The following is a 24,665-nucleotide window of genomic DNA, read 5'->3' on the forward strand; positions in this document are numbered from 1 at the left end:
ATTTACCAGTATAATGATAAAAATAGAACGTACCTTTCGCTCAAAAAAATACAAATACAAAAAATACTCGAAATTGTCTATTTAAGGTTACATTCAGTATTCCTTTCCAGTAAATAAGAAAAAACTACTTAACCCGTAATGGTCACCCGGGGTCCAAAAGACCCCCCGCGTCCTTCTTCTAACTTTAAGAGTACACAGACTGTTTAAAATCAAACAACCTTCTATATATATACATATATATATATATATGAAATTAATTTTTATTTGAAGGTATACTCTCTTGAGAATACACTCTTAAATTTTTGTTGAATTATCTCAAAAATTAAAAATTTTATGAATATTTTTGTAAAAAAAAGTCAAGTTTGGCAATTTTTTAATTTGAATTTGTTCATTATGTTAAATTTATCTGAAAGTATACTATCTTGAGAATACATCCCTAAATTTTTGTTGAATTATCTCTAAAATTAAAAATTTTACAAATATTTTTGTAAAAAAGTCAAATTTTGCAGTTTTTTCTATTTGAATTTTTTTCATTATCAAATCGTTATTTCATCGTTATTTTATCATTAATTTTATTAACGATTTGGTAATGATGCTACAATTTTTCATAATGATAATGATAATGCTAGGGTTGAGGGAAGAATAATCATTTTTAACAAACTACTTGTTGTTATTATGTGTTACTCTTTGGAAAGAGTAATTCGTTAGTTCACTCGTTACATAACAAGTAAAAGTAACGCGTTACTTTGACTTATTAAGTAAAGTTACAAGTTAGTATTTTTCAATAAGTAATGCATAATTGACGAGTCGATTATCAAAAGTTTACCATTGTTATTATGGAAAATTGTAACATTATTATCAAATTATAAAAAAAGTATTGTAAAAAGGTAATAAATAACGGCGTTACTTACTATAACTCGTTACTTCTCATCACTGTATAGATAACTGTATGTATAGACGCGAGTATGCGCGTGTTATATAAATAACAAAACCAAATTTTTTTTATAAATACAATATTCACGTGAACATAACATATTTATTTTATTCTTTATAACTTATTTAATCTTTAAACTGTAATATCGGTCTTAGCGCTATTAAAATTTTACTTGTCAATAACTTCCTTGACATTCATAAGAAGCCCTCTAAACTCATAGTACCTTCGTATACCATCTGTCCCCGCCAAACACTGCAGTGGTCCCATTGTCATTCGCAGGGATCATGTAATATAAGTCAATTAAAAAATTGTAGCGCTCCCACAGACCGGAGTTTACAATTTACAGTTTACTTTTTACCGAAGCATTTATGTATTTCTTCATCTACGTCTTATTTACACGTTTTAACTATCCTATTTACTGAGGTGATGTTATATTTTAATGTTAAGAAAATTTTTATGATTTAACTTTCTGAGAATTTTTAAGATTTTTTAAATAAAAATAACGATTTTTGAAAACTAACCTTTTTCGATTAGGCTTTTTTAAATCTAAATATTGTAATCCCCAACGTATCAACTTTCTCTTTGTACTAAAATTTTATTTTTTTTATGCTCTTTTAAATGATACACTCCAATATGAAGGGTTTTATTTGAAATATTTGAATTGTGGGATCCTCCTAGGGCAGTCCTAGAGGAAGGCAATCTCTACAACCGCCTTAACCCTTAAACACGTAAGTGGGTCTGAGAGACCCCATATGAACTTTTGAACGCTTGCTATGTGAAGACGAAATGAGATAGGAGGTTCAAACCAAGACGTAGAAAAAGTTTGAAATCTCCTCTTTCGATTGATATGGTTGATCAACTTTTTTGGTCAACTAGAATTCGAATGGCACGGCAGCAAAGTTTTGTTAGAGTCAATGCGACCCATGTAATGTGTAAGTGAAACTTTTTTTGTGAGTATTTTACATAAAAAAACTAGACAAAATACGTTCGAACAGGTCGGTTTGCAAATGTAACTCGCATATACTCTGTCTAAAGTTGAAATACTATAAAATGCTGTAGAAAAGAGAGTTTTTCCGAAATATATGTATCATGAAACACATCAATTTTCAATTTTAGACACGATTTAATCAAAAATACCTCATATTCGTCTTGTTACATAAGTACATTTTTTAATAGAAATGACAATGATATAATTTTTTTTTTTTTAAGTATGAATCTTTAGTTTTAAAACGCCGTAATGTAAAGTTCTTCAAAGTTTTTTGTTGCAAAGATATGATTTTTTTTTAAAAAGTAGATTTTTAGATGCCCAAAAATACCTCATATTCTCCATGTTACATAATTATACTTTTTAAAAAGAATGACTTTGCCAAATTTTATTTTGACAGTGTGACTCTTTAGCTTTAAAACGCCGTATTTGAAAGTCCTTAAACGTTTTTTGTTGCAAAGATATGATTTTTTGAAGGAAAAGTGGATTTTTGACCGATTTCTCATTTTTGCTTAATAATGGTTTTTCTTTTATAACTTCACAATAAATTATTTTTCGGCAATTCCGATTGTGCAGTCCCCCTCCCGAGATTTTGAACTTTCGTTTAAAAAAAAAATCGTAGAAAAATATTGATTGTAATCAAAGTTACAGCTTCTCAAAGTTGAAAAAGTCTCCCAGACCTAAAAATGTGTTTCCGTATTTTACAGGATCGGTGTGTTTAAATGAAATAAGAGTAATTCCTTGAAATGATCAAACACATATTTCACGGTTTTTCAAGATTCTAAACCGTTTCCAAAATATAACAGGTAAAGTATTACAGAAATATTTTGTATATGAGTTTTTTCTAATCCTCACATTACATTTTTCTCTGCCTCCTCTATTTACGAGTATTCAGAATAATTAAAAATATACATTTTTCATTCAAAAAATTATAAAATTAGCGGAAACATGATAGTGTTCTGTCAAATTGCTGTTTACCAATAGTGTAATTTTTTTCAAACGTTACAGTTTAAAGATTAAAACTTTCTTTATACTTTAATACTTTTACTTATTAGCAAAATCTACCAACGACTAATTTTGCAGAAATACCTCTAGAATGTATATCACGGCATATTAAATACCATTACAACAGTTTGCTTTCAGACAATTTAAGTTTGAAGAATAGCTAATAGTTACATGGAGCCAGGCAAATGTGAGAGATGATTGAGTACAGTAATTTGTTTCCAAGCGAGGAACTGCAAAAACTTCACGAATAGACACATTATCATGCAAGAAAAAACAATTACATTATGATATTTGGTATTAATTTTCACAACTTATTTCATAAATACTTCAAAAGTTTTGAATACAAATCTTCGTTAACAGTTTTTTATACGAAACAAATATTTCGAGAATAATCAATTTATAAGAAAAAATAAATGAACATTATCTTAATTCAAAATCTCTTGAAATGTAACTTTCGGGTTCCAAGATTTCTATTTAACATATATACATACGTACTAGAAACATCATGCCAATTAGAAACAGAATTTTACATTTGCTTTTTAATTTATTTATATTTTTATGATAAGCATCTAGAATAAATAATACAATCTCTATCTTGGTATCATACATATTATAAATAAGTTTAGCTATTAAGAGGACACTAAAGTCAATTTTACCGACTGAATGGTAACTTTTACACACACATGATTCACAATATATACAATTTACGAAACATCGATACATCATTGTACAGGGTGTTTTATAAATGCGAGTTAATACTTTAGAAGATGAATTTAGTAAAAAATAAGTAAAAAAGTCATATGAACATATGTCCTATATACCTTAGTTTTCAAGTTATGAATGATTAAAGATAACGTTTGAAATACCCTCGATCTTATTTAATGTTCACAAACAATTTCCATCAATACAAATCAGGCAGAATTTCGGAATAATGTGCCCTTGGCTATCATGAAAAACTTATGATTTATACACGATAGTGATCCGCTTCATTTCCATCTTAAAGTGAAAGCATTCCTAAACAACGTCTTTGCAAACCGATGGATAGGGCAGGGCGGATCCATCTCCTGGCCACTACGATCTTCTGATCTCAATCAATTAGATTTTTATGTTTGGGGCCATCTAAAATATACTGTGTATTCAACATCGGTAAACAATGTGAATGATTTGCAAAAAAAGATACAAAATGAGTTTGAGACTGTTCGAAGAATATTTGGTATTTTTGAACGAGTGCGGAACTCAATGTTAAGATGGGCAGTAGCGTGTATTAACCCTTAAATACACCCTTCTGGAAGCTCCACTATGATATTTTGAATGCTTGCTGTGTGAAAACGGAATGAAATAGAAAGTTCGGACCAGGGATTAAAAAAAGTTTGAAATCTTCTCTTTTGAATGATATGATTGATCAACTTTATTGGTTAACTAGAATTCGAACGACACGGCAGCAAAGTTTTGTTGAGGTCTGTGGGACTATCATTGTGTGTGGGTGTAACTTTTTTATAAGTAATCTTATATAAAAGAAAACTAGACAAAACACGTTCAAACAGAGTCATTTGCGTAAGTTACTCTGTCTAAACTTAGAATACTAATGCTGTGGAAAAAGGAGCTTCTGCGGATTCCGAAATATATCGTGAAACACATCAATATTCAATTTTATACACCTTGAATTAATAAAAAATACCTCAAATTTGCCTTATTACATAATTATACTTTTTAATAGAAATGACAATGACAATTTTTTTGAAAGTATGATTCTAGCTTTAAAATGGCGTATTGTAAAGTACTTAAAAAATTTTGTTGCAAAGATATAATTTTTTAAAGAAAAGTGGATTTTTATATATCCAAAAATACCTCATATTCTCCTTATTATATAATTATACTTTTCAAAATAAATAATGTCATAATTTTTTCTTAAAAGTATGACCCTTTAGCTTTAAAACGCCGTAGTTTAAAGTTTTTATTTTAAAATTTTTTGTTGCAAAGATATGATTTTTTTAAAGAAATAGTGAATCTTGGAACAATTTTTTATTTTCGCTTAATGGTTTTCCTTTCACAACTTCATAATAAATCATTTTTCAGTAATGCCAATTGTGCAGTCACATTTCCGAGATTCAAAACTTTTATTTGAAAAAAAGTTTTTTGTTGAAAAATATTGATTGAAACAAAGTTAAAAATCTCAAAGTTGAAAAAGTTTTCTAGATCGGAAAATGTGTTCGTAATTTTTCGGATCGACGTGTTTCAGGGTTAATATACGACACGAATACGTTGAACATTATATTTAATCATCCATAATTTGAAAACTAAGGTAGAACATATGTTCATATGACGTTTTTTTACTTACTTTAGTATATAGATTTATTACTTCCTAAAGTATTGATATGCATTTATGAAATACCTTATATATTACTACATCACACATATACGGATAAATTTTTGTATAAATTTTACCGAATTAGAAGTGTCTAAATTTAATACTAAAAACTCAACGTGGTTTCTTTGTAAATCTACATGTCTAAAATTTTCAAAAGAATTAGAAACAGCAAGTAGGCCACATTAGGTACTACTATAGGCCATATAAGGTAAATTTACCCTATTTTAAATCGCTTTACTTTGTACTGCTTTATTTCATCATAAATATTTAACACATGACCATAGATATCTATATTACAACTAGTTCGCTAACTTACGGCTTAGCCAATAGTAGCCGTATTTTTTAAGTCAAGTAAATGGCGGTGACATATGTATTAGTATATAGATGTGATCCCATCACTAACACTAATAACGGAAATCACATAATTGCAGACAACATCATATATGTATACTGTGTGTATATGTAACCACCATTTGCTCAACTTCACAAAATTCGGCTGAAACCGAATATTTGGCCTAAAAATAGCTCTCAACTACAGTTAGCTATCTAAATGTATCGTGTCGATTAAATTTAATATAAAAAAAGGATTAAATAAGATGCTGATAAGTAAAAAATTTATTTACTTATAGTGTTTAGCAAGATGAAAAAAAATGCATAGAAACTTGCACTTTATTTATATATGTGTCGTTTACTACAAAAATAATATCAAAACTTTACTAAAGGATTCAAAAATTACTTTTGCGCCACAAAAACTATTAACGACATATGCGTCTTGAGACAACAGAATTTGTTTATTGCCTCACAGAGACAAAGTAACATATTCATACAGTAACAATTATATCAGTCTAAACATAGAATACTCTAAACAAGCGATTGCCCATAATATTCATAGTGTTCCAGTCCCTTTTATATCTTCAGAAGTGTCGTTTATCAATAAGCGGCACTATTTACAATTAAAAATGTTTCATTATATATATACGCCGCACAATAAATTACTTTTCACCAGCCATTAAGTGATTAATTTGAAGAAATAAAGTTTCTAATATAATAGCGTGTGTGGTTTCATCATATTCTAAGGGATAAGGAATAACAAAGTTCTGCTTCAAAGGCATTTATTTATTTATACTTTTAATTAATTCATAAGATTTATTGACATCAGATTGCGTAATCATAGTATTTGCATTATATCTATTAAGTGCACAAGAGCATATTACATATTGTATGATGCGTATGAATATCACGTCAACGAGTTTTTCATGATCTCCAGCATCGTTGTGATCGTTCTAGGATTATTGGAGCGTGATTCGCAGCTAGGAGTGAGAAAGCGTAAGTAGACCATGTCAATACACAGACATGAGCACGTGCATGAATTCACATTATACCATGATGACCGCAGCTTTACAGATTAGTAAGATAATAGATACTAATTCTGCAGCTCCAAGAGATGTAGTTTCGTGCAAACAACACCTTGAAGGCTGATGTAAACTGTTAACTGCGATCGTTACAGATTTCGTTTAAGAAAGCCTAGCTCTAGCTTCAGCTTTATATCAAACATATGTTATGGTCAGTCAACTGCTCGGGATGTGGCAAAGAGAAGTGATATGATGCGACGATACGGTCATCTCTTCAAAGATCGGATCCAATCTTCTCGGATATTGACTGCGCTATATCATACCCCGTGCTATTCTTCGCTCCCTCCTTCTGACCGCCAATAGAAGCAGCACGGTAACATCGATGGAAACTCCGGTATTCAACCCCTACTGCCATACCACTACCCCTTCCGTCATACCCGCTGCTTCTCATTTCCCCGCCTTTTCTTCTCTGTCTACCTCGTTCCTTCTCCCATAACTTCAACAATTCCAATAGTCGTTAATCTGTCGGAAACTTTCGGAAAACTTGCCGTTATTGCAGGTAGATGGGCGGGACCGTACGAGTTGGATGAGAGAAGAGAAGAGAAGAGAAGAGAAGAGAAGAGAAGAGAAGAGAAGAGAGTGAGAGATGAGGGAAACGTCGGAGACGGAGGAAAAGAGGAAGAGACGCAGTAGGGAATTCGAGTCTGACTGTATAAGGAGGAGGGTGGTTCGGGAGGGTGGCTCAGGGTGCCTACCCCCAGATGGGTGTTACAGGGGTGCAGGGTGGTAAGTTAAATAAACTTGTTTAGTTTCGCGGAAAGTTCTGCACGGCCATTGTATTCGACTGCCGTGCTACCGAGTTTGCTGCGAAAGTTTCGAATAGGAACGAACTCACTTCCCCATTACGCTTTATTCGCTTGTTTTGCTGGCCCGCCCCGCCCCACCGTGCCGCGCCACGCTGCGCCACGCTACACCACGCCGCGCCGCACCACACTACATCACGCCATGCCACACCACGCCACATCACACCGCGCTATACTACACGACTCGATACCACACCACATTACGCCACGCCGCGCTATTATGCTAAGTCAAATCGTGCGGAATAAAGTCAAATCATTCTTATAAAGATAACGCCAATGTTTACAAATCAATCTTAATTAAATAAATCAGATATATATATATTTAAATAATTCTTATCAAGAAACTTATGTATGTATGTATGTATGTATATATATATATATATATATATATATATATATATGTGTGTGTATATATATATATATATATATATATATATAAAACATCAAATTGTAATTCACAACATAATATACATTTAGATTACTACAAGATTATTTCATAATACATGTATATACATATACATATACGTCCAATCTTATTATTATTATTATTATTTGATTTATATCTCGTTTCATGATTGCATGATAACTTACTTGACAGGTATCTATATAACAATTTTAATTATAAAATAAGTATAAAATTGATAAAAAATTTAAATAAATTAAAAGCTTGTACAAGGTACAACTTAATATCATTTAATATTTAAATTTAATTAAATATCTCTGCAGTACACCAATGCATTTAATTTTTAATATAATGTATTTATGATTATATTGCACAGTACGTTGAGATTCTTACACTCACTGTTTGAGATTTTATTGCGCGACAAACACTTAATTTCAGTTAGAGCTCGTACAATGCAGTTTCATAGTGCAAAAATTACATTGTACGCATCGATGTTTATCGCCGGCGTATTAAGTGTATCAATATTAATTATATTACAATTAATTATATTACAATTACGTTTAAAACAATAATTAGGAAAAAACCGTAATGTATATAATACAATTAAAATAAAAAAAAAACCGAGAAATAGTCATGAAAAGATCATAATAATATTTCTTATGTGATTTTATATACATTTTCGAATTTTTCAAGCTGCGTGCCAATATTCTTGGTTCTTGAAACACTTTTAAATTACATCAGAAAAATAGTGCACAGTTTTAAATTTTTTAAATTCCTAATTGATTTAATAATAATGTGGAATTCCCTCTATCCGAATTTTGCGTTTGTTTATTGATGGCAACTATTCAGTTATATTAACAATTATCTATTAAAATATTACGAATATTTCACTTTGCAGAAAACGCTCAGCAGAAAACACTGTGAAAACAAGCTAAAATTGAGATTCTGTAAGTAAAAATCATATATTATCAAAACTAATTAGGAAGTACTCGAGCAAAAAACGAGAGAAAATATGAAAGAAGAGACAAGACGATATAGTACGATTATTTGTGCTGCAGGTGGTAGTGCTGCAATGGCGAAGTGACCTTGGTAGTCAGGAATCCGGTCTGACAACATGGATCGACACAACCCACTGGCGTAAGAATCCCTTCGTCCATCCATCTATGCACTTATTCGTCTGCGATGTCGTGGACCTCACAATCGATATGTGTTGAAAAATAAATATTCTACGTCCCAATTAAATGTATTCCAAACTGAGCGAACCTTTATTTAAGTTCTTTGAAATCACACATATGAAAAGATTTTAGTGTTACTTCCTTAACGTAATATTGTATGTATGTACACGAGTTAGTCGTGATATGAATATTTATGCGTTCATTAATTTGAAACATCGATTTTGTTACATTTTTTTTATCATCAAACGTCGATGACATTCTCAATCGTTATATTCTATTAACAACTACCTTATTATAAATTATCGTTGCGTAATATGAAGACGAATTGTGGCAATTATGTTTTTTAATCACAATTTTGTCACAATATACTACAGCATACAACGTATAACGGAACAACGCGTGTAATCTTGCATCTACACGCACTCGCGATAAATTCTTATATTTCTCTCGCTCTCTTTCGTTGTTTCATCTATCACGTACAATCAGTCGAGCGCAACGGGCTCGTCGAAATTTTGAATATAGGTTTACGCAGCTATGGTTTACGTTGTTATATTTACACGAACGGACGAAAAGGAACGAAGCACGCGCCCGTGCTGTACGAGTTGAACGGCCTTAAGGACTCAGGTGCGCGCACCAGGTGTTCGTCGTTTCGCGAGTAAATGTGCGAACGAGCGACAAGAATGAAACTATTAGAAAAAGAAGAGAGAGAGAAGGAAGACTAAGGCATATCATGATCGAATGAGAGAGATGATCAAACAAAAGCATAAGAAGATGACTGTGGATCAAGAACATATCTATTATTTTGGGATACCATTGTTAATTAAAGCACCAAATAAATTCTTCGCATAATTGAATAACTTTTTTTGCAAATTTTGCAATTTAATCAAATGTGAAAATCAATTGCAGTAGGGAAAGAAATTCGAATATTAAAAAAGTGATGACATTAAAGTTCTCGTTTCTTTTGATGAAACGAAAGAATATACGCTAAGCGTAATATAAATCCAATCGCGTTTAATATGTTCGATTATGACTCAGTCGCGTATAAAGGCATCACGGAGTAAAATCAGAGAGGAAATACGTATATCGCGTTGGCTGTTTCTCATTAAACGGAAACTCCCCAGTTTAATCAAATTCGATATTCTTTTCATCAATAATGCTATAAATGTGTATCGACAAAATTTAATCTTACGTCAATGTAAATCAAGTATTGGTGATTAGAATTTGACATCGATCGATCCATTATAACATGAATATAAATATTGTTAATTGCAAAAGACACAAAATATATATTATACTTATCATATAAATATAAGATATAAATTATATTTAGAAGTAAAATATAATTTATTTTTAATGAGTCATGAGAATTTACAAAAACGTTTTTATTTTTTATTAATTTTAAATCACAATAATGACAAAATTATTTTCAAATTGGAATTCAAAATGTTTATAATACTACAGGTAATAATGCAAAGTAATGTATTCGGTCTATACTTACACGTCTGTGAAAGAGAATATGACTGAAAATTGCACAGTTTTACTAGTTATTCAATTTCGACATTGCATGTACATATATATTGTGTGTACATATGTATATGTGAGAGGGTAGCGTAATAAAATGTGCATATTATCGATCGAAAAGAATCAAAAAACAAGTCATCCCAACAAATTGAATAAAAATAATATAAGAAACAAGCATTAATACTGATCAAAATTCATACAAATTTTGTTTTGTAATACAACAATAATCAAATACAACAGATGAATTATAGAGAATTATTTGTAGGATTAAAAGATATAGTTGACTTCTGGTATTTCAAAAGCAAAAATAAAAAAGAGTAGATAGTATTAAATATAAATATAAAAAAATAATAATATTTTGAAAAAGAAACTGCATTTAAAGTTTTGAGATAGGAATTTTGTAATTTTTAAAATTTTTGTTATATTTACAATTATTAATCTATACTCTTTGACAAAAAAAAATTGTGCTCAGATCTAGACCTAAGTACCTAAAACTATTAAAAAATTACTGTAACTTAAATGTAACTCATCTCATTTAAAATTTTAAGTTAGAAAAAGAAAGAAATTTCTTTTGTTATAAACAATCAAATACACAAATAGTGATTTTTAGATAACTCATTACTTTTTATAACTAAATCAAATATACATTAAATTATGAGTAAATAAATTTTGCATTTAGATATTTTTATTGAATTGGATTTTAACAATAACAAATTTACATTATTAACATAATTTTATGTTGCAAAAATCTTTACGCATAATTTAACGTGTATTTGATTTAAATATAAAAATGTAATGAGTTATCTAAAAATCACAATTTATGTATTAGATCGTTTATTATAACAATAAAAATTGTTAGTTTACAATCAAATTTTGCAAGCCACTATTCTGATAATAATTTTAGGTGAATTAAGTTGATAAGTTAATTACTTCTGTCGAAAAGCGCGAAAATCCATAACTTGTTTCAATAATTTGTTTATAAAAATTAATTTATGTATTTGAAATATTAGTTTTCTTATAATGTGATAGTATTTATTTCCAACGATAATGAGATTGTTAAAGTAGTTGATAGCTAGATAAAAAATAATTTAGTGGAAAAGTAATAATTGATCACTTTATTTATTTAAATATTTTTGCATAAACAAAGAAATTCCAAAATCCGACAATTCTCTTTAGAATATATTGCTGAGTATTTTTGTAAAAAATTATTTAAATCGATTAAGAAATACGACCCGTAGACTATTTTGAACAAAGCATTCTTCGTTTCGATCACTGTGCGGCGGTCTAATTTTCAAGCTTCATAATTCGGAAAGTATTTAATGAAAATAAACTTTGTTATAGTGTTTTGAAAATCTCTTGACATCAGCTATTAGATTCTGAAATAAAAAGTAAGGTAAACAATTTTAAAGAATCCATTTGATCTTGACCTGACGACCTTGGCGATATTTCCTAAAATCAAACTAGTATCATCAATAAATAGTCCATTTTATATCCTACAACTTTTATCTAAAACATTTTTTATAAAAATGCTTAGTTTCCAAAATAATCAAGGGGTCTGGGACTTTTTATACATCTTGTATTTATTGGAATCATAAAGAAATTCTGCTATGCATATAACTAGTATTAACTTCTTAACGTTCTAATTTTAAAGTAGTACATGTTTACATGCAATTTTATCAATTTTTAAAAGTGAACGCAATATCATTCAAGGTGGCGTGTGTAACAGCCATTGGCTTATACCGTACTCTGAATTCAGTTTTATAATTCAAAAAATGCACACTTTAATTGATGCAGTTGCATCAATTAAAGTGTGCATTTTTTTAATTATATAACTAAGGCCGGTAATCATAATTGTAAATAATTTTCAATCTTTACTTACAAATATAATTACAGATTCAAAGAATACAAATCCGTAATTAATTACACTTTCAATCTTGGTCTATTATAAGATATCCATTGTTTTCACGTGTCCGATGAATTAAGATGCAAAGTTGGCATTAATAAATTATATTAAAAAAATGTTATTGTTATCCTAGAAGACATATTATTCAAATGTATTATTCAATTTTTTAACAAAGTAAAAGCATTTCAAGTGAAAATCATCATTTTTTAAATAGAATTATTATATATAATTTTCTTTTACACAATATACTCATCATATTAAAAATTACTTTTATCAAACATTAATTTTATCATTATTTTGTCCTCTTCAGCCCATATATTTTTGTTTGAAACATTTTTTAAATATAAATATGAAAGATTCAATATCGATCTACAGTGGATTTTGATGTCTAATAATAACTTTTTGTCATTCTTTTTAAAATGTCCTGCTTAAGTTACGTTCACACGTTACAGTATTTTGACCGAATCGATCATTTTATCGGATCGATACTGCTTCGGATAATTCGGTAGAAGACGGTAAATTTTCCGTATGGGAGGTAAAAAAAATCATATCCTCTGAACACGCTCTTATGTGAATTACGCGTTTCATTTGTTGATTTTGAAACACAGTCGTTAATGAAGCCGGAATACGTTATATCACAAAGTAAATTGATGAGCAATTTGATAATATATTCACAAGCATCTTAAAGGAATGTAAAGAATTTATTACAAAAAATAACACCTCAATTAGAATTCAAAACTGAATCTTCCAACATTCCATTATTCTCTACAATAAATTCTTTATAATAGTGTTATAAGATACTCGTGAGCATAAATATTATTAGATTGATATATGGAAGGAACAATTTTATTGCAGCATCTAAACATTTAGATAGATACAGATAAAAAAATAATTTTATGTTAAGTCAAAAAAATTATGTGAGACGCACAAACATGATAATGTTACTGAAAACAATTTTGACATTCTAGCAACCAAGTTAAATATCCAATACAATTTTTGTAATGATTCAACTAATTATTTTCAAATATATATTACAGCAAAATTGTTCTTTCCGTGTAGAAAAGAATTGTATTTCCATAAGAACAGAACGTCTGGGTGGAAGTAAAGAGATTAAGAGAAGAAAGGATTGAGATCACGAATAAGTTAATTGAGAAAGACATAAAGTTTCAAAAGTCAACATGGTTAACAGGATACAGAAATCTAGATGTAGAAAAATTTTGAAGAGTTACAATATACTTATATAAGAATATTTCTGAATATTTAAGAAAATAAGGACAGAAAGATTATCAAAAAACTTTCGCACAAAATTTAAGGTTTTCAATCTTTTTATTGTAAAAACTTAGTTTTTACTATAAGAATTTGAGAATAAGTTCATGATTACATAGGTATTTCTGAATATTGTCCAATTTTTTACAACTTCATAGTTTCTTTTGTAATAAATAACTTAATAATATAGCATTATGGAAATGAGTATTATGGAAATGAAAACTTTAAGTAATTCAATCTTAAATAAAATATAAGAATTATCTAAAACTATATTAAAACTGTACAAAGAAATACAATTCAAAGAACATTTTTTAATAAAAAAATAAAATTTGATCATTTTCGTGTAAGAATATAATAAAATGTTCACAAATTACATTCTCTTTAAATATAACGTTATGTAATGAAAACGTGGCGATGTTCGTAAAAGCAAATGTATAATTCAAATTGTTCATTATGCATTATTTAGATGGCCAAAAAGATAGATATAAATATAGAAATTATTATATTACATGTAAAAAGTCACTTAACTTTTTTCCACCTTTTTAAATTGAAGGAAATATGGAAATAAAAAATATGGGAATAAAAAATTATGTAGCACATTTTAATGAGAATGGGAGAAGTATCTGTTTAAGTTATATTACAATAAAATTAATATTTCAAAACATCTGGCAACAGGAGTAACTTTTATATCTTCTTACGTTAAAGAAGTAAGAAGTATGTAATTAGCACAATTATGGTAAAGAAAAGAAAGAAAATCACTAGGTGAAAAAGATTAAAATAAAGAAAAAAAAACTAAGAAGATTTAAAATATAAAAAAGGTCATTCTAAAATAATAAATCAAAGATAGAAAAAAGTGCACGAAATATGTGTGTTTTCTGTACCATAACAAAAATTCTTTACCACCTACAAATATATTGCCTAACAATACTGTACAAAATTATAATAACTTAAAAGAGTTATCTACAATACTTTGTCGCATTGTATTTAGCAAAGGGAAAAAGTTGTTTTTTCAACCTATAAATCAACCATACCTAATGCAAAGCGTTGAAAACTTTCTGCAAAAAAATAAAGTTTAAAAAAAAATGTTTTTAATAATTATTAATTTACTTAATTAGTGATTTTTAACAAATTGTCAGTATACAATCTTTATATACTAAACGTACTAAACAAATTTGCAAAAAAACAAATTGTATACAAAACAAACTTTGCTTGTATCCACAACAAAGATAAATATATACAAATATAACATACGATATATCTTTCTTTTTTGCTCACACACTACTTTAAACTCATTTCTTTTTAAAACACGAGTGACACTCTCGTACACTACTTGTTCTCTCTTTCATTCACTTGTTGTTATTCCGCTCTCTTTCTTTTGGATTTTTATCTCGTGACATCATATGCCGCTTATTCTTTTTCGTTTGCAAGCTATCGTCCTCTTATTCGCATTTCGTTAGTATCGATCCCGGTATCTGATGACATAAAATCGGACTTGATGTTATGCTATCTAGAAAAACGGCAATAACGTATTTGAAAGATATAAATTTAATAGAAAAATAAATACAAATATGCATCAATTGTGATAATATCAACGTACTTCAAAAAATTAAGCTCATTGTCAGCTTTAGAAAGTTGATTTCGATGAATTTTTACAGTTGCACGTTACTAATTAAATATAATTGAATTTAAAACATGCGGAGTTACTGAAATGCTTAGTTTTCGAAATATTTAAATTTCGTTTATAGCTTAATTAACGTTTCTTCGAATTTTCAAATGTTTTATATTGTTAATACATTAAAAAGTTGCACGTATAATATGAATAAAATATTATCATAATATAGAAAAGAATAAAAGTTTTATTTTTTCACATTTTATTTCATTACATTTCATTATATTACCTGCATAAAGAAGATAAAATTTAATATTTTTAGTTTTCTGTTGCTTGATTAATAAGTTTTACGGAAAACTTGCATTTTAATATCATATCGTTTCAATTGACCACAATGCCATTTCAGATCGAGAACGCGATCAATATCAACGTGGTCAATCGCGACAAAAATTCGGGGTGGATTGGATTGTACCTATCAGGAAGGCGAGAACCCTCCAGGTGAACCATCCTGCTTATAGAACGAAATAATTACATATAAATTTTCACTTGCCCATACACACATACACATACAATACATATATATACATATATATTATATATAAGCTTACTGAAGTACAAATATACAAATAATGTGCTATTTATGCTGGATAAAGTTGAAATTATAGAGTTAATTTTCATACCTTTTTATGATAATACCTTTTTAACGAATAACGATCGGTTAAAACCTCATTCAGGCTCATGACAACACGTGAAACCTTGACATATGTGTTAAGAATAAGGTCAGTGGATGTTGTTTTCTTTTTATATATTTTTACCCTTGAAAAAAAAATTGATAAACTTATTTCAATAAACTGATTACTGATCAATAACTGATGATATTTTATCAGTTAACTGACGAAATCTAATCAGTTACTGATCAGTAATTAGTTTATTGAAACAAGTTTATCAATTTTTTTTTAAGGGTACTACGTTATTTTGTCAACATTGTATATACAATTTCTTAACATATTAATAATCTAAAACTAATTAATACACAGAATAATTTTAATTTTAATTATTTCTTTCATATACCAAAATCCTAAAAAATGTTAATTAAGTCCAATAAATAAAATTTAAATATTTCGAAAACTAAGAATTTTCGCAACTTCGCATTTATGGATTCGATTACATTTATTTACTATTACGCATCTATGAAATTTCATCAAAATCGGACGTGGGTGGCATTCCAAAGTTTTACCCAAAATTATTTAATTGTTAATATGTAATATAAACAAGATTACATATATTTTATTAAAGTCATTTCAATTAAAAAATGTAACTGGTATTAAATTGTGCTTGAAAAACCCATCTGATAAAGGATATGATATAAATGTTCTGTTTGCAAGATTGCTATTTCTGTACACTTGGCACAAAATGCATCTTTAGTATACATATATAGGATGTCTCAGAACTAGTGGTACAAATGAGAAGAAAATAATTCTATTAAAAAAAAAATGGAAAATGTACAGCAAAACTTTTTTATACGAGATTTTGTTTTCTAGAAATACAACTTCAAATATTTGTCAAGATCAAATATCATGATGTCTATCTTGATTATCTATTTATTTACCTATCTAGCTACATATATATACACTTACATAAAATGTTCTATAGATCTTGCGTGACATCTATTAATAATATTTAACTCCTAAGACCTTTTGAAACGAAAAACCTAATATCAAAATGTCGAAGCTGCAATAATTTTTAAATGAGCAAAGTTTTAAGTTGCCAAATCAAACTGTCGAAATTCATGCTTAGGTATGGCACATCGTACAATAAAAATGCAGGAAAAGTCAATATGAAAAATAAGTATGTATATTTAGGAACATCTTCATTATTATACAATGTGCCATACCTGAGCGCGCGTATTTCGGACAGTTTGATTTGCCAACTTTAAACCCTTCTCATTTAAAAACTATTGCAGCTTTGACATTTTAATATTATAAATTTTTGTCTCGAAATGATCTTAGGAGTCAGATGTTAATTGACGAGTGTCACGCGAGATTTATGGGACACCCTGTGTGTTATGATGATATTACAAGTGTCGAATAATTAAAAGAAAATATCAATATAGCCTTTGAAAACTTAAAGATGCAGAACATACTAAAAAGTATTCGTACTTAAATAGGAAAAACACAATTATGCATACGATAAAAAAGACATTTCCAATCTTTTTTAAGATATTAAAATAAAATTCTATAAAAAGAGCACATTTTATCTTATATATTTCCAAAACATCTTTTTCATATTTGAATCGGTCAAAGAACACAAATCAATTTTTGTTGAAACTGAGATATTAAAAGATTCAGAATTAAGGGAAATAAAAATACAATTTCGTTTAAATGTCATGTTAGTCATTCCTTTCTTAGATACCGAATAAACTGGCTTTCTTAAATACCAAGTCAACAACACTGTCATTGTCATATAAAAAACATCAATGATTGTGTTTTCTTAAATTACACTCTGTAAAAATTTGCTTTAATAATAAATCATATTATCATACTGGAATTTAATGTTAAGAGAGAATTTGCTTCTTTTATGAATTAAGTATTTTTCAACAATAAAATTAAATTGTTATTTTATAATATTTTTAGAAAAACCTGTCATTATATTTACAGAACTTCCTAATTTAAAAACCGTAATTTATATGTGTAAAAATGCTGATTTCATTGACGAACAACTAATTGTAAATTCATATTTTTAAAATTAGTTTGTTTTTTTGAAAATAAATATTAAAAGTGATGTGTTTCGCTCATTTATGAAATAGTGAGGCATTTTATACATATTTTTAATTATTTTTAGTACTACAGTTGTAAAAACAAGACAATTTTTTCAATTCTGCAAACGTGAGATTTTTTTATTTATGTTGTTTGTCAAATGACCGAATCAATTATAAACCACAAACGTGTGTTAAGTGCACGCGTATCTGACAAATATTCAAAGTTGTTTTTCTGGAAAACGAAGCCTCGTATAAAAATGTTTTATTGTACATTTTTGACTTATTTTTTCATGTAGAATTACCCTCTTTCCGCTTGCACCCGTTCTGGAACACACTGAATACACAAAATTATTAATTATTTTTCAGATCGATTATCTCAATAATGCTGTTCTTTAAAGATAAGTATGCTTCATTATTTCTGATAACATCTCTAATCCTTCATTCGGTCAAGGATTGATGTTTAAACACGACTTCGATAATATAATTTCCGGCATCTGAGAACTGACCACGAAAGAAAGAACGATATTAAATAAAGATGAAACGAAGCAGATATTCAAGGTAAGGAGGATTTTAAATGAACTGGAAGGAGGTTGGATAGCAGCTGGGAAGCAGACCTAACAACCGACTGCTGTCTCGGTTCGCCACTATGTTCGTTTCTTAGTTAGAGCCGTGGAGAACCTTACTGATGAAAAGAAGATAAAATACGTTGCTAATGTGCCGTAATAATCGAGAGACAATATGACATTCTTAACGCATGTATCACTCAAAAATTAATAATACAGTGAAATGCAAAGTCATGTTCGGATAAAATGCGTATTATATCCGTTACGTCAAGTATAAAATGCGGTTTGTCGCCTGTAATCAGTTCTTATATGGATATTAAATGTTAAACTTCTTATTAAATATATTATTTTATTGATATCATTAATATATTATGTTTTAAACTACACTAATAATAAAAAAAGGCTTAAGTATATACAAACAATATAATAGTATGTATTTTAGTAAGATTAAACAGAATTTCTATTTATCATGATTGAACTCGATATTTTATAATTAAAACGTTTGATAGATTTAAAGACATAAGGATTTAACATTTTTCAGTTGGACGCATCATTCTAGTTATATTCGTTAGGATAATTTAAGTATTATACCATACCTAACAAAAATTTAATTTATCAAGTATTATTTATTGTGTTTAAGGAAAATAAATAATACCATAAAATAAAAACTTTATAGTGTCTACTACTATAAAAAAAAATTTTAACCATAAAATATTTCCTCAGAAAAAAAAATTGTTTACATATTCATATAATCATATATTATTTAATTATATACATATATGAAACATATTTTCTCCCGGGTATTTTCTTATATTTAAAAAAAAAACTTTAATAAATGCATTTTTATCATATATCGCATAGGACATACGGTAAAATTACTGATGTGTAGGATATACAGATAATTTACAAATAATATTTGCATATACAATATGTAAAAAATTGGATATCAATTTTTCAATATAACTATCGTTAAAAATAAAATTGTCAAAGACTTATAAACTTTATTTTTAAAAAAATTAAAACAAAGTATTTCTCGCCAGTTTGCTCCGGGTGGGATAAGACGAGGTATCCCCGTGGGCAAGATGGGGTACACTTTAAAAACATATTTACAAAGTAGAACGTGTCTTCTATCAGACGGTATAGCAATTTTTATAATATTGTTTTGTATTTTGTAATAATTAATGTTTTTTGCAACATAACCTAATATTACTTATGTTATTTTATGATTGAATGTTTTCAAAAACATAATATTATGGTTAGGAATTCCGATAACTGGTTTGCAATTTTCTGTAAAAAAAAGACATTGACAAAAAAGTGAAAATTCTCAATAAATTCCTTTCTGTTACGACTAATAGGTGCACCTTTTCGTATCGCATACATCTAAGACATTTTCCTACACCGTGGCTAACACATTACATGATCATGATTACGATAATGAAGAGAGAAAAAACAAAGAAAATCCAAAAAGGAGTAAAAACAGATGAGTGCTTTCCAGCTACGACACAAGTTTCTCTCTTACACTAATTAATAGACACTGTTACACAGTGTCGATTTGTGTTGTAGCTGGAAAGCACCCAATATTAATTATGAAGCGTTTCGAGCTTTCAGGAATCAAGTTTAGATTTTGATACACAAGTCCAACAAGAAACTTTACAAAAATAACTTATAAATAAATTCCAAAATCTTAATGATTTTAATATCTAGAAAAGTCTTAAGCATCTGGGCCTTATCAAAGATTGATTATCGATAGAAAATTACTTTTCCCAATCAAGCAGCTGGACGACATTTTGTGCATTTATGGTCGATAAATATTGTATGCAATAATGTTATTCGTTTGAGTGAAAAAATATACAGCGGTTTAACATTTTATTAACAAAATGTAGAATTGTAGAATGTGGATTAAAGGTAATCCACAACTATTAGGATTAATTACTTTGAGAGTTGATCATCAAATTGGGGGATTACCCTCAAAAGTTGTGTGTCAACAAAATTTGGAGGTTGACCTTCAAACTTTCAGAACAGACATTAAATGATTCGATATCAATCTCTAAGTTGAGTGTTGTCAATTTTTGGGGTTACCTGAAACTTTCAAAGTAGACCATTGATGTATTTTTATTCATAGCAATTACTATAGTTTAACTATTACACTTAACAATCTTACATTACAATAATATTATTTCTTTCTAGTAGAATTTGTGGTAGTACAAATTAGGAAACTTTTTAGTATTATATTAATACAAAAATATTGATTTAATTTTTATAAAAATTGTAAATAGGGGAAGATATAATACTCTACAAGCCTTTTTTATTAAAGTATAACAATTTAAAGCAAAATTGCATAATTGCGTTATTATCAGTTGTATAAATTTATGAAAAAATTATATCAAAATGTATCTGATTTTTTGAAATGCAGATAGCATGCACAAAACAAAATAACTTGTTAACTTTTTGTCTATGCTACTAAATTCTTATTCTTTTTACAATAATTTTGTCACTGAATAAAATAAAAATGTAAAATCATGACATGCTTTAAAATATAGAAATATTTTAAAAGATCGATACGTATTCAATTTTCCACTATACTTATCTGCATGCAAAAGAAAGTACATGCTTACAGTTATTGAAAAAGAAAAATAAAATATAATTTATTCGCGCATATGCACGCACGCGCTAATTTTTGATATTCTTCTGAAAAAGTGTTTCAGATAAAAGTTGTAGAGTTTTAAAAGATCTATTTAATAATATTATTAGTTTGACCTTGGATAGCGTCGCCAAGGTCAGATCAAATTATATTATTTTTTTTAAATGGAACACCCTATTGATGATTCCAGAATTTAATAGCTGGTGTCAAGACCTTTCCAAAACCCTACAAGAAAGTTTATTTTCGTTGAGGACTTTCCGAATTGTGAGGCTTGAAAGCTACAATGTACTGTAACTTTCAAGCGTCATAACTCGAAAAGTATTTAATGAAAAATAACTTCTGATTGAAATTTATAGGTTACAATGGTATCCACCATCGAAGCATGAATTATTCCCAAAACCTTAGTACTGCCATTTATTTATAGCGCACGTGCTCTCAGTTCTTCGTTTCCTTCTTGCTTGAAGTTTGGATCACGAATACAGTTGAAATTTATTTCAATGCCCTCACATTGTAAAATTGATTTTACACGATTCCACATTGCATTTAAGATTTTTTCGCCCCTCCCTCTCCCCAGGGATGGCAAAATGGGCGTTTTTGATATTATGTATAAATTGTGTGATACCATTGTAACCCTGTAAATTTCAATCAGAAGTTATTTTTCATTAAGTACTTTCCGAGTTATGACGCTTGAATTGTGAGGCTTGAAAGTTACAGTACACTGTAGCTTTCAAGCCTCACAATTCGGAAAGTACTCAACAAAAATAAACTTTGTTGTAAGGTTTTCGAAAGATTTTGACACCAGCTATTAGATTCTAGAATCAAAAATAGGGTGTTCCATTTAAAACAGTTAATGTGATTTCGATCTGACCTTGGCGACGCCATTCAAGGTCAAATGACTGACACACACACAAGGTATTTCAGAAATAGTTGGCGAAACTTTAAAAGCATTCCACTCATTGTAAGGATGAAAAAAGTCATACAAATATGGATTCGGAAATGCTTTCTTTCCAAATTATAAACATTTTTTACTAACTTTGCAGAAATTGCTGGAAATGATGTCCTTCCTTATCAATGCATGCTTCGCATCGACGTCACATGGATTGTCGAAAACATTAAAAAATTCCTGGAGTATTTCGTATTTTTTTAACACTCAGCAATAATACAATACACATCTTGAGACTCTCATGTATGATATGCTGACGGTAGAAAGCAAGATGTAAGTGCTTACGTCTGACAATAGTCTGATAAGATTTAATTAGAACCCATTAAGATATATAAATTAATATTTTAATATTACTCACCTCGCCTCTTTGCGCACTTAATAAATGAGACATTCAACATAACATGTCTGACGTCCTTACGGCTTTTTTCTGCTTTACCCAACGTCACGTTACGTCACGTCACGTCAGTTACGTCTCTGCGTTCTCTGCCATCAGCCATATTCCTGTTGCTACTGTGGAAGTACTCCAAAATTGTATTATCGCTGAGTGTGAAAAAAATACTCTGGAAATTTTTGAACGTCTTCGACAATCCATGTGACGTCGATACGAAGCATGCATTGATGCGGAAGGAAATTCATTTCCACAAATTTCTGTAAGTCAATAAAAAATGTTTATAATTTGGAAAAGAAGCATTTCCGAACCCATGTTTATATGCCTTTTTTTCATCCTTACAATAAGTGAAATATGCTCTTAAAGTTTGGCCAACTATTTCTGAAACACTCTGTGTATATTCTCAGATATTTCTTTATTTAAATGATTTTTCTTTGTCTGAACATGTTCCCAGTTGAATTCATATGAAAAGTTTAGCCTATGTTCAATAATCAAATTTGTTTCAAATTTTCATTTAAGAAAAAAACTTTAATTTTACTTATAGATTTGAATAAAATAGAAAATTAAAAAACTGAAAATTTTTAATTTTTGCTCAAGATTAGAGCTACTCAAGTATGTAGGCACTCTATATGTGCGCAAATTTTAAGACTACAATTGTTGACAGGTATAATTATAGGACAGACATTTTGTTCGACAGAACACAATCAAATTATTTTTCTATTATCAGAGTTGCGATAACTCGATAATTAATTTTTCAAGCACAAGACGGTTTTGTTATTGTCTGATAAGCTTGTAATCTCACGCCTCTAATTTCTGCACAGCAAATAAAATAAAGAATTGCGTAAAAACATAGAATGAAAAATAGAGCACAAGGAATAAACAATTAAAGTAGAGTTTGGTATTCAATATTTATTCTGAATAACTTTTATATAACATAAATAGACATTTTATATTCCTACATTTTATAAAATGTATATTGTGCAATATGAAATGTATTGTATATAGAATATTATATATAGAATGCGTTTTATATGTGATTATTATTGCGTAATTTAAGTACAGTATTTCTATGCAGCCTTATAATGCTTGCTTGTTAATGATTACATAGGACAAACGATTTTAAGCATTTAAAGCGCTGCAAAATTTTTAAGTGAGAATAGAAGCACATATCATCGTGTGTATCATAGTAAGTATCTTTAATAAAAAATAAGAGTGATTCAATATTATCTGACTCTTTATTTTAAAAATTCAAATGGTATTTATTATATTATTTTTAAAATGTATCACTCACAAATACATTTCGTTTTTTTTTTAAATACCTCAGTAAATATTAATGCAACATGATTCTGAACACCAGTTGTTTGTCATAGTATTCTCTTAATTACCCTATAGGTTAAGGCAGAAGTTTTAGACAAATATAATTTATAATTTACTAAAGAAAAAAAAGAATTCGTTTGGGATAGCAAAGGAGCCATAGAATATTAACAACTAATGTCATAAAAGGCACTTTTAATTATAAAAGAAATTCTAAATTAATGATTCTTCGTAGATCTTACACATTAATAAGTACCACAAAACAAGGTGTTATAAATTTTATAAAATATATTTTATTTTTAAAAAATATAATTTTTTTTAAATAACTTGTTTGCCTGAAAAAATAACTTTATAAAATTTTTTACTATTAGTAAGTATTATGCAACATTTTCTCTGAGATCAGTCATAAGAAGGATCTTGCGCTCTTAATGCAAATAGCTCACGATTATCTCTCACTATATGATATAATTTATATGCCGATCTCATACAAACATTACGGCACATATTAAATCCAATTGCATCATTTGAAAGCCACATTCAGGGCATTCAAGCTAGACTAAAGTTAAGAAATTAATATCTAGCATACTTCTTAATATTATGTACAAAATATATAATACATCTGTAAACATCGCAGCTACCTTAAAAACTGAAATTTATAGCTTTTATAGAAATGT

The 24,665-nt window shown here is 28.6% G+C and overlaps 1 protein-coding gene and 1 long non-coding RNA gene across 2 annotated transcripts in view; one reads left to right on the plus strand and one right to left on the minus strand.

Moving 5' to 3' along the window:
• LOC105205392 (TOX high mobility group box family member 3) overlaps positions 1-24,665 on the minus strand; it is a 280,237-nt gene that overhangs the window by 199,478 nt on the left and 56,094 nt on the right. The window lies entirely within an intron of this gene.
• LOC120358966 lies at positions 6,508-9,217 on the plus strand. The gene is made up of 3 exons (XR_005575860.1): positions 6,508-7,430; positions 8,809-8,857; positions 8,969-9,217. It is a non-coding gene; the product is annotated as an uncharacterized LOC120358966 (long non-coding RNA).

Source organism: Solenopsis invicta, chromosome 1 (genome assembly GCF_016802725.1).
Source record: "Solenopsis invicta isolate M01_SB chromosome 1, UNIL_Sinv_3.0, whole genome shotgun sequence".
Lineage (NCBI taxonomy): Eukaryota > Metazoa > Arthropoda > Insecta > Hymenoptera > Formicidae > Solenopsis > Solenopsis invicta.